Raw genomic sequence first — 10,319 nt, forward strand, 5'->3', positions numbered from 1 at the left:
CCATCTCTCCTAAGAACACAGCCGAGCACTGGCGGGAGACCCTCAGGGTGAGGATCTCGAATCTAGAATGGTATGCGCTGCACAAGCACCACTCAACAAAGAGACACCACACCGTAGGTTAAGAGAATGTATTCTTTATCTCTTCAAGTAAAAATGGATCTTTATGATCCGCAGTTTTTCAAGTACAGGCGAACAAGGGCTCAAAGAGTCTTGGTAGGGGTAGGGTAGCGGGACAGTCTCAAAGGCAAAAGTATCCGGCACACAGCTCTCAATCCTCGAGCTGGGGGATACGGGGTGGTCTTGGGTCCAGCCGGACCAGAATAGTCTCTGAGCCGCGATCGAATCAGCAGGGCTCGAGCAAGAAGGTCGTCGTCTTGCGGTTTCGGAGAGCCGCGATCAGATCAGCAGGGCTCAAGAGTTCTCAAGGTAGCAGGGGAGCCGCGACAGTGTCAGCAGGGCTCGGTGGTTTTCTTCGGTAGCAGTTGAGCCGCGACAGCGTCAGCAGCGCTTGGTGATCTTCTTCGGTAGCAGTGGAGCCGCGACAGCAGGGCTCGGTAATCTTCTTTGGTAGCAGTGGAGCCGCGACAGCGTCAGCAGGGCTCAGATAGTTCTTCAGATTGCAGGAGAGCCGCGAAGAGGTCAGCAGGGCTCGGTAGTCTCTTCGGTTGCAAAAGGAGCCGCGACAAGGTCAGCAGGGATCTCGTAGTCCAGGATACAACTGCCTGATCGTTCCAGAGCCACCCTTGATATAGGACTCCCTTCCTTTGATGTCCGGAGTCCTCGCAGGCGGAGGTCTTAGCACCTGGGGGCTGGTTGTTGGGGGTTCCGCCTCGGCAGCTCCTTTCAAGTGGGGTCTGGAGGGATCCCAGACACTCAGCAGGCCTGGAGCCAGCCCTCAGGGAGGCCGGATAGGTGATCAAAACTCATCTCTCGAGGGGAGGTGGAAGGTGTGACCAAGCTACTCCTCCCTCTCTCGCTCACAGGGAGCGCTCTACCCCATGGCTGGGTATGGCGCCGTCGGCCGAGGTCGGGCTGGGGCCGGGGCGGCCATCTAAGGTGCAGGGACATGGGCCTCAGCTTTGGTTACCAGGAAAATGGGGGACGAGGACGGGAAGCCCAGTGTCGGGGAAGTATGACATGGCGGGAAGGTTCGGGGGGCTCAGGGTCTTGGGGAGATGCCTGGGTCAGGGGTGACCATGCCACGAGGCCGGGTCCAACACAATGGTACCACTTTTAGCATTGTTCCAGCAGTAGCACACCAAACTATGGTGCATATTTACAAGCCCCTTTCGCCAACAGAAGTCATTTTTTTTACATTGTAGTGGTTAAACAGGCTTTACCTTCTTTGCAAGGCAGAGTTTGTGGCTTAACGCTGCCTTGTACATAAGGCACCCTTTTACACTATACTTATTGTGCAAAGGGTGGGCAATGGGTGTTGTGGTAGGCATTCTGCCGCAGCACCATTAATTTGGGCGCTGCCCAAAATTTACAAGAGTGATGCAAATATTGTGCAGTGCCAAAATTAAGACTAGGGAAAACCTGGTTTTAACAGGGCACAATCATTATAAACACTTTACTTTTCCTCGTTGTTGCTGTTTTTATGTGTACTGCATTGTGCAGCACACATAAAAACAGCAAACCACCATTGTGTATGTGCATGAATGCTCCCCTTCCTGCACATAAATTAATATTTTTTATAATGATGAGTTTCAACTTCTATGTGTACTGTACAAAGCAGCACACATACAAGTTACATATCGCCCTTTAAGATTGTTTATGTGCAGGAAGGCACACCTTACTCCACATAAACAATCATTCCCCACAACGCAGGCACCCATGCACTATATGGTGCAAGGGTGCCTGCGTTAGCCCTAGGCAGCTACATTTAGCACCAGCGCAGTGGAAAAGCAGGGCTGCACCCTATTGTTGTGAATACGATGCAGCCCCATGTTTCAGAAGTGGCAGAGTGCGGTGTTAAGCCAAGCAGGCAAACACCACGCTCTGTTACTCCTTTCTAAATATGCCTCTAACTTTGCAAACTTGACAGTCTCTGTGCTTCATGCACAAGCACTTTTAACATGTGCTGCATGTTTTGGGGCCACTGGGATTATGCTGCAATAGAGGACAAACCTATCTTGCAGTGTTGACTAAATTATACACCAAAATAAAGTCAGCAGCGTAATGCAGTACATTTTCTGATACTTCATTATTTTGTAACTTTTTACACATACTAACAACAAAGAGTTTGCCCTATTAGAACCAGTGTAACGTACAAATGCGGCAGTAAGAAAGGTGACCAGTTAACCTTTGCAAAGGGCCTTCCACTTTGCAGCAACATATATCAAATACATTTTTAGTATTATTATTATTATTAGGGAGTTTTGTAAAGCGCCTGGTTTACGCCCAAGGCGTGTCCCCGCGCTGTGGTAGGTAGGGTGTCCGTGAGCATTTTTACATTTACATTTTTAGTATATTTTGATCTGTTTGAACTACAAAAAGCTGTTAGCTAAAATCGTCAGATTATGCATTATGTGGCAGGTATGTCAAAGCCATAATTTTGTGGAAAACATTTGCCAACTGGGATGTGCTTTCTGGACAGACCTCTGACTCCACCCACTGACCTAATCCTCAAGTTATTCCCACTCTCTGATTCTCCTCCCACACTTCCCTTACTTTTTTCCCCACTTCGACAACTGCTCATTGCTCTCAGAAGTTTGGCAAGAGTGAGTGTTGATGCACGAGAAGCCTGTGTCTAGGTTGCTTTGTGTATGAATGTAGTCTAGGCATCAGCGTGTGTTAAACAAAGGGTGTCGTCTGGGCATCAGTGTGTGAATCTGAGGCTATGGACCGGGCATCAGTGCTCACCTTTGGACCTGGGCCAGCCAGTGTGTGTTTATGAGAACCTGTTGAGTGGACATCAGTGTGCATGACTGAGAGACAGTCGAGTGGGCATCAGTGTGAATTAATGAGAGACAGAAGAGTGGACAACAGTGTGCATGAATGAGAGACAGCAGAGTGGACATCACTGTGAATGAATGAGAGACAGAAGAGTGGACATCAGTGTGCATGAATGAGAGATAGAGTGGACATCAGTGTGTATCAATGAGTGACAGAAGAGTGGACATCAGTGTGCATGACTGAGAGACAGTCGAGTGGGCATCAGTGTGAATTAATGAGAGACAGAAGAGTGGACAACAGTGTGCATGAATGAGAGACAGCAGAGTGGACATCACTGTGAATGAATGAGAGACAGAAGAGTGGACATCAGTGTGCATGAATGAGAGATAGAGTGGACATCAGTGTGTATCAATGAGTGACAGAAGAGTGGACATCAGTGTGCATGAAGGAGAGACAGTAGAGTGGAAATCAGTGTGCATGAATGAGATGGTGTGACAGGGCTGCACTGTACATGATTGAGAAATAGTGGACTCTGCATCATTGTGCATGAATGCACATTTCAACTCACCTTCACTGATGGGTTCCACCCCTTTTGACTTGTATTCAGCCTCCTCATGTTCATCGACTAATGGGGAGGTAGGTCATTGTCCTTTCAAACATATTTCTCCCTCCCAGAACTGTATATTTTCCATTCACTGTAATGGGTTCAAACTGTTAAACATCGGACTTCACCCTCATTTATATTGTTGTCAGGTCGAGCCTAGTACACAAAGCATTCACTGTCTGTTGCAAGGCATGTTGTGACTTAACAAGTACACAAAGGGCTTAGAGCCTCACTTGATAATCATCAGGTTGGCTGGTATGTGGATGAGACGCTGTGCACTGGGCAGTAGGGTACATCAATGAGAGGCTGTAGAATGTGCAGCAGTGTACATGGTTAAGAAACTGGGCTTGGAGACAGTGTTTCAATGACAAGGTGTGACTGGGCTTCAGTGTGCATGAATGAGAGGCTACTGACTGCGTAGCAGCACAGCATGCATAAATGAGAGGCTATAGCAGGGGTCTCCAAACCGGTTCTGGAGGGCCGGATCCATGCCAGGTTTTTAAAATTACTACATGTATCTCAATGGGGATATCCAAAAAATCTGGCATGGATCCGGCACTCCAGGACCGGTTTGGAGACCCCTGGGCTATAGTCTGAGCAGCACGTCCATTCTAGGCTGCAGTGTGCATCACTGACAAGGCGTGCATTAAGTGGCATTGTGTGTGACAGAGAAGCTGTGGTCTAGGTGTCAGTGTGTGGGAAAGACAAACTGTGATCGGGGCGCCAGTGTGCGTGAAAGAGAGGCTGCAGTCTGGGTGCCAGTGTGCATGAGTGAGAGGCTATGTAATGAAAGTGAAATACTGTATTTGCTGCTATGCAGATCATTTTACTGTCCATAAAAATGTACCTTCTGCCTGATTTGTTTATGTTTTCCTTCTTCAGTTGTCTCCTTCTTACTGTTGGTGGTGCCTATCCATCTGACGTCTCCTGATCACAGACTTTAGATAACACCTCTTCCAACAGTGACGGGCCAGAATGTCCTGGTTAAGGGTAAATGTTTTAAGGACCTTCCTGTGGCATCTATCTAGTTTAGGCTTGGAAAGGCCAGTTATGGTTTAGGGCCCGCCCACAGTCCTTTTACCATTTCCCCCGTTCTCTCACATTCCATCCATTTTTATTTAACCTAATTCATTTTACCAATGAGGGCCATGACACAGCCACTGTTTGTTATTTGTTATTTTTCTTGTAAAGCGCTAACAATCATCCTAGATAGGATATCACGGCGCTGCAGCGACTATAGTGAATGGTGGCATAACTTGAAACTTAAAATTTTAATCTGATTTAGGGAAAAGGAGAGTTTTCAATTGTTTCCTGAATGATATGTGGCAGTCTGTAACTCTGAGAGCCACAGGCAATTCATTCCACTGGGTTGCGGCTATATGGGAGAAAGCTCGCTCTCCCACCCTGGCTCTCCTCACTCGAGTTGTTCTCGCTCTTGCAGTAACTTGCGAGCAGAGATTTCTAGATGGTACATAAAACTGGATCCTGTTTCTTAGGATAAGTGGGCCAGTGTTATGCAGTGCTCTGTGTGTTATACACAGCATTTTGAAAGTTGCTCTCTGCCTCATTGGCAGCCAATGGAGTTCTCTCTTGGGGGAGTTGTATTTTCTTTTCTTACATATGGCCTTGGCCGCCGCGTTCTGCACTATTTGTAGTTTGGCAAAAAGGTAATCTGCCATACCTACAAATAGGGAGTTACCGTAGTACAGTCTACTCATCAATAGTGACTGGACCAGGATCCTTCTGCACTCCATAGGAATCCAGGGGAAGACTCTTCTAAGCATTTTTAACAAGGTAAAGCCTTTGCCACAGATTGTTGACACGTGGGATTTCATAGAAAGAGTGGTGTCAATTGTGACTCCCGAATTCCTTGCTGTCAGGGTGGGGATCGGAGGGGTGCCCAGGGACGCCGGATACCAGCTGTTATTCCACAGTTGAGTATGTCCACCGAACAGCAGTATTTCTGATTAGTCTGCGTTCAATTTTAACAAGTGACAGTACATCCAGTCAGACAGTTCGGTGAGACAGTTTAGTAACCTGTCTTTAGGGTCATCATTCTCGTCTAGAATAACGGTTATTTGGGTGTCATCTGCGTAAGAACAGATTTCGACACCCCACTTTCTTCCTATCACTGCCAGGGAGGACACAAACACGTTGAACAACGTTGGGCTCAATGAGGCCCCCTGCGGCACCCCATATTTGATGTACCGGTGTGGGGATGAAAAGTTACCCATACGCACTGATTGCGTTCTTTCCACCAAAAACGATTGCAGCCATCCCAATGCTCTGTCCTGGATACCTTTTGCTGCAAGAATTCTTAATAGCAGGTTGTGAGGTACGGTATCAAACGCCGCTGAGAGATCTAATAATATCAGGGCAACTGTTTTCCCCGATCCACATGCATTCTGATGTTATACAGCACAGACAGGAGAGTAGTCTCTGTGCTATTGTAGACCCTAAAACCCGTTTGCGAAATATCTAATAGATTATTAGTTTCAAGAAAATTGGACAATTGCCTGTTGACCAATTGTTCTAAAACTTTAGCTAGATAGGGTAGTTGAGATATGGGTCTGTAATTAGCAGTATTCTCGATGTCTAAGCCTGCTTTTTTTAGTAGTGGGGTAACTATGGCATTCTTCCAGTTAGTTGGAAATTCAGCAGATTCCAGCGAATGATTCAATGCTTGTGTTACTGCTGGGCATATTACTGGGGTGAGTTGCGAAAAAATGTGATGTGGACATGGGTCCAGCGGGGAACCTGATTTTATTTTTAACATGACTTTACTCACTTCTTCTTCCGAGAATGGGCCAAAGCTGGAGCAACTAGTCTGAGGGATGGCTAGCTTGTGGGCCTCTAAAAAATCTAATTTAGTATGTGAAAATGAGGAATAAATTGTGTCAATTTTCTCACAGAAAAAATCATTAATTTTATTGAAGCCTACTTGAGAGGGGGTCAGTTTTGATGAAAGGCTTGCAGGACTACATAGTTCTCTGACTATTTTAAAAAGTTCTTTGGACAAATGTTTGTTTTCTGTTATTCTACAAGAGAAGCATTCTTTCTTTGCTTTCCTAATGGCTTTATTATATAGTAAGAGTTCCTTCTTATATGACACTCTAGCATCTTGAGTTTTTTAAAGTCTCCATTTATGCTCCAGTGATGTACATTTCCTTTTTAAAAACTTTAATTCTGGCCCATACCAATTTTCTGACATGGTACGCCTGGGTTTGTTGTTAGTGTGTAGTACTGAACAATGTTCCAGTGCGTTAATGATATGGTTCTGGAGATGATCTATTTCATCATTAATACTAGTTTTTACTGAGTAAGAGTTTGTGAAATGTTGCTGGAAAGCTTCTACTGTGAAATATTTCCAACTCCTACTAATCGCCACTACCGGATCAGACGGCCTGGTATTTTTGACAGGTAGGTTAATGATGAACTCAATCATGGAGTGATCTGTCCAAGTAATTGAATTAATCCCTTTAATGAGGATTGAACTTAAATTAGAGAACATCAGATCTAATGTGTGTCCTGCCCTATGTGCTGGTTGTTTAATTCTTTGAGACAGCTGTAGGATTTCCATATTCTCCTCTAACTGTCTGATTATTGCTGTTCTCATAGTGAATATTAAAGTCCCCTAGAAGTAGAATATTTTTGTTTTTTTAGACAAACCGGCATGATTTGCGCAAGAAGCTGAGTGCTGAAATCAGACGTACAGCCCGGGGGATTGTATATAATCACCCCACCAAATAAAATATTGGTATTTGTAGACACTGAAAATGCCATAGCTTCATGTCTGTTGGCCTGTGTAATCACCTCTTGTCTACACATGAGGGAGTCTTTAAACAACACTGCTACCCCACCTCCCTTCTTTTTTCCCTGTTTAGATTAAGAATTTTATAATCTGCTGGGAGTGCCGTTGCAATATCCGGGGTGCTGTGATTATCAAGCCAAGTCTCAGTGATAAAGGCCAAATCCGGTTGATCGGTATTCAGAATATCCAAGATTTCGATTGCATGTTTTGGGAGGGATCTTACATTGAGGTAGATACATCTCAATGCCAGACCTGGGATACTTGTGTTGACCGGACAATACCAGGGATTGCTCTCCCATTTGCAGTTCCGGCACCCGATTGGCCCCATAGTGTTAAGAGGTCCTACTTGTACACATGACGCAGAGTGTTTTGTGTCAAAGTTGTTAAGCTTCCTAAGCTCGCTGCTTGTATATGTATTGGCTCTCGTTGTCATTTTCAATGTTTGGCTGGTCAGTTGAGCTGGGGTTGTGGCCCCTGGACCCGGCCCGTCGTGGACAGGCGCAGACGGGCTTGCCTTTGGCGCGCCCGCTGCGCCCGTCCGCTGCACCTCCGGGATAAAGGCTCCATTTTATAGTGACGAGTGCGGGAGGGGCCTAGCACTAGACTGCCATCCCTGCTCCTGCTCCTCACCTAAGATGGCGGTCCCCCAAGCAGCGTCTAATCTGCTGCAGTGGGGATGATCCCGGAGGGTTCACAGCCAAATGGGCCCGATAATTTACTGCACCAGTCCGTTGGTAGAGAAGGATAAACCGCTAAGGTCCAGCGGTATTTAGGCGGGTAAGTAACAAATGCAAAAAAATATTTGCAGACTCGCATTCAATGTAAATTTAAATCCGGCGATTTAAAAACAGCAGCAATTGCACTCTACTAGTCCCGGCTTTCCTCCTCAGGACGATTTAATTAACACACCACACACACAATCGCAATCATTGGAGTGTGGTCGGAAGGGCTTTTTGTAGTGACGAGGGCGGGAGTGCGGGAGGGGCCTAGCACTAGACTGCTATCCCTGCTCCTGCTCCTCACCTAAGATGGCGGTCCCCCAAGCAGCGTCTAATCTGCTGTTGTGGTATGCTTGCTGTTAAGGCAGTCATTATTCGGTTATACGCAAAGGATTACTCAGTAGTCTGTACTTAAAGCCCTTTGGAGGCTTATAGAGGTTGGGCATATTCAGCACCAGGGTGGATTCTGTACAATACTTACATTGCTTTAGATTGCCTTGAGAGATTGGACATCTGTCATTCCTGGGTGGACTCTGTGAAGTACTTAATGGTGGCTTGATAGTGCTTCAAGATGCTGGGCTTATATCTGACATGGGTGCATTCCATATAGTATGTAGTGGTGACCACTTTAACAGTGACATCAGTGGTTGGGTTTATGTCACTTCCAGATGCCTCCACATCATAATCTCCTCTGGTGAAACTCTTCCTCTTTCATGACATGCAAGGCCTGGAGCACTCTTCCAAAGAGATTAGAGATCAGCAAGATCCATTTAAAAATCATAAAAAAACTCGAATGTGCGGCTGCAACAAGTCTAAAGCACATATACTCACAGCTCACACCTCAACCGACATCCTTCTCTGACCATGTGAAACAAATAGACGTGCCACATACTGGACCATTCTGAAAGTGCTTTGGCAATTCGTCAAGGTTTAAAAAAGCGCTACAGAAATACCATGCTACAATACGATACTTGGCAGCAGTTTGCATGAATGTGAGGCTATGAACTCACAGCATTGTACATAAACGCTGGCAAATGGACTAACTATGTATTGAAAGTCTGTGGACTGGGCTGCAGTATCTACATGTATAAATGACAGGCTGTAGATTTGTAGCTTGTGCATAAATGAGAGGTTGTGGACTGGGCGTTAAGTATGTATAAATGAAAGGCTGAGTAGATTGCAGCTCAGGCATAAGTGAGAGGATGTGGACTCGGGCTCCCCTGCAAAATGTAATGAGGGGGCCTCAACAATGGCAATTAAAAAGGTAATCGTGTAGATATAGAAAAAGTTGTGCTGAGCATGGGTCCCTTGTGTGATGGTATTCCCAGCCCTGCTAGTGAGTGTGTGTGTATCATATATGCGAAAATGAGAAGCAAGGAACTCTGGGTAGTTCCCAAGCAACCCCACTACAGGCTTTCATGTAATAGGTGCTAAGTAATACGCAGTGCATCTAAGTCACAATGATATAACAGCAAAAAAATAAATGGAAGCAACTGCTTATTTAGACTTTTTTACAAATAACATTAAAAGTTGATTGGTAATTTAAAATGTGCAGTACAGCATAGTTCTCTACAGAGTATTATTAGCAGACATTAGTGGTTCAATATGTATTTCAGGTTTATTTACAACCATTCAGAATTGCTTTGCTAGGAACTAAGGTGTGAACAAAAGTGATTCCTTAAAGGTGCCCCTGCAGTATATTTTGACAAATGGAGGCCACAAGTTAATTCTTGAATTAAATGTATACATTTTGACTACACATGTAATACTAGAGAATGTGGTGTTTTATGAAGGGTGCAGTATAACTGCATCTGTTGAAGTCCCGCACCTCTGAATGGGGAATCAAGGAGGGCAATACCATTTGTTTTCCCACATTACTTGTTGAAACCTCAGAATAATTGTACTTTTCTCTTACACATATTTATTATACTTTGCAAAAATCGTGCAGGGAAAATCCTTTTGGATGGGTTAATTTCCATACCTTATCAAACTTGCAAATTTGTCAGATGATATGAGTTTTTTACACTGTTTTTACATACTGATATGTTCTTTTTTCCAGATCAAACTAAAAAGATGGCTGCAGAGTCAAAGGTAGTGTGTGACCTTGTTGATAGCCTTTTAGCTCAGCCATCAATTTTGGAGGCAATAAGCCACACTCTAGATGTACCAAGGAATCCGACCCATGTTAGGTCCGATCAAACCTTTTCAGGAAGTAGTAATGCCAATTCTAACAGTCTAAGTATATCTAGATCAAACTACAATACACGATACAGAAACAGAGGACAAG

General features: G+C 45.0%; 1 protein-coding gene across 1 annotated transcript in view; it reads left to right on the forward strand.

Annotated features, from left to right (window-relative positions):
• The window catches only part of PPM1M (protein phosphatase, Mg2+/Mn2+ dependent 1M), a 335,956-nt gene that overhangs the window by 89,774 nt on the left and 235,863 nt on the right, over positions 1-10,319 (forward strand). The gene's annotated exons all lie outside the window — the stretch shown is intronic.

Source organism: Lissotriton vulgaris, chromosome 9 (genome assembly GCF_964263255.1).
Source record: "Lissotriton vulgaris chromosome 9, aLisVul1.2, whole genome shotgun sequence".
In the NCBI taxonomy this organism is placed as follows: Eukaryota; Metazoa; Chordata; class Amphibia; order Caudata; family Salamandridae; genus Lissotriton; species Lissotriton vulgaris.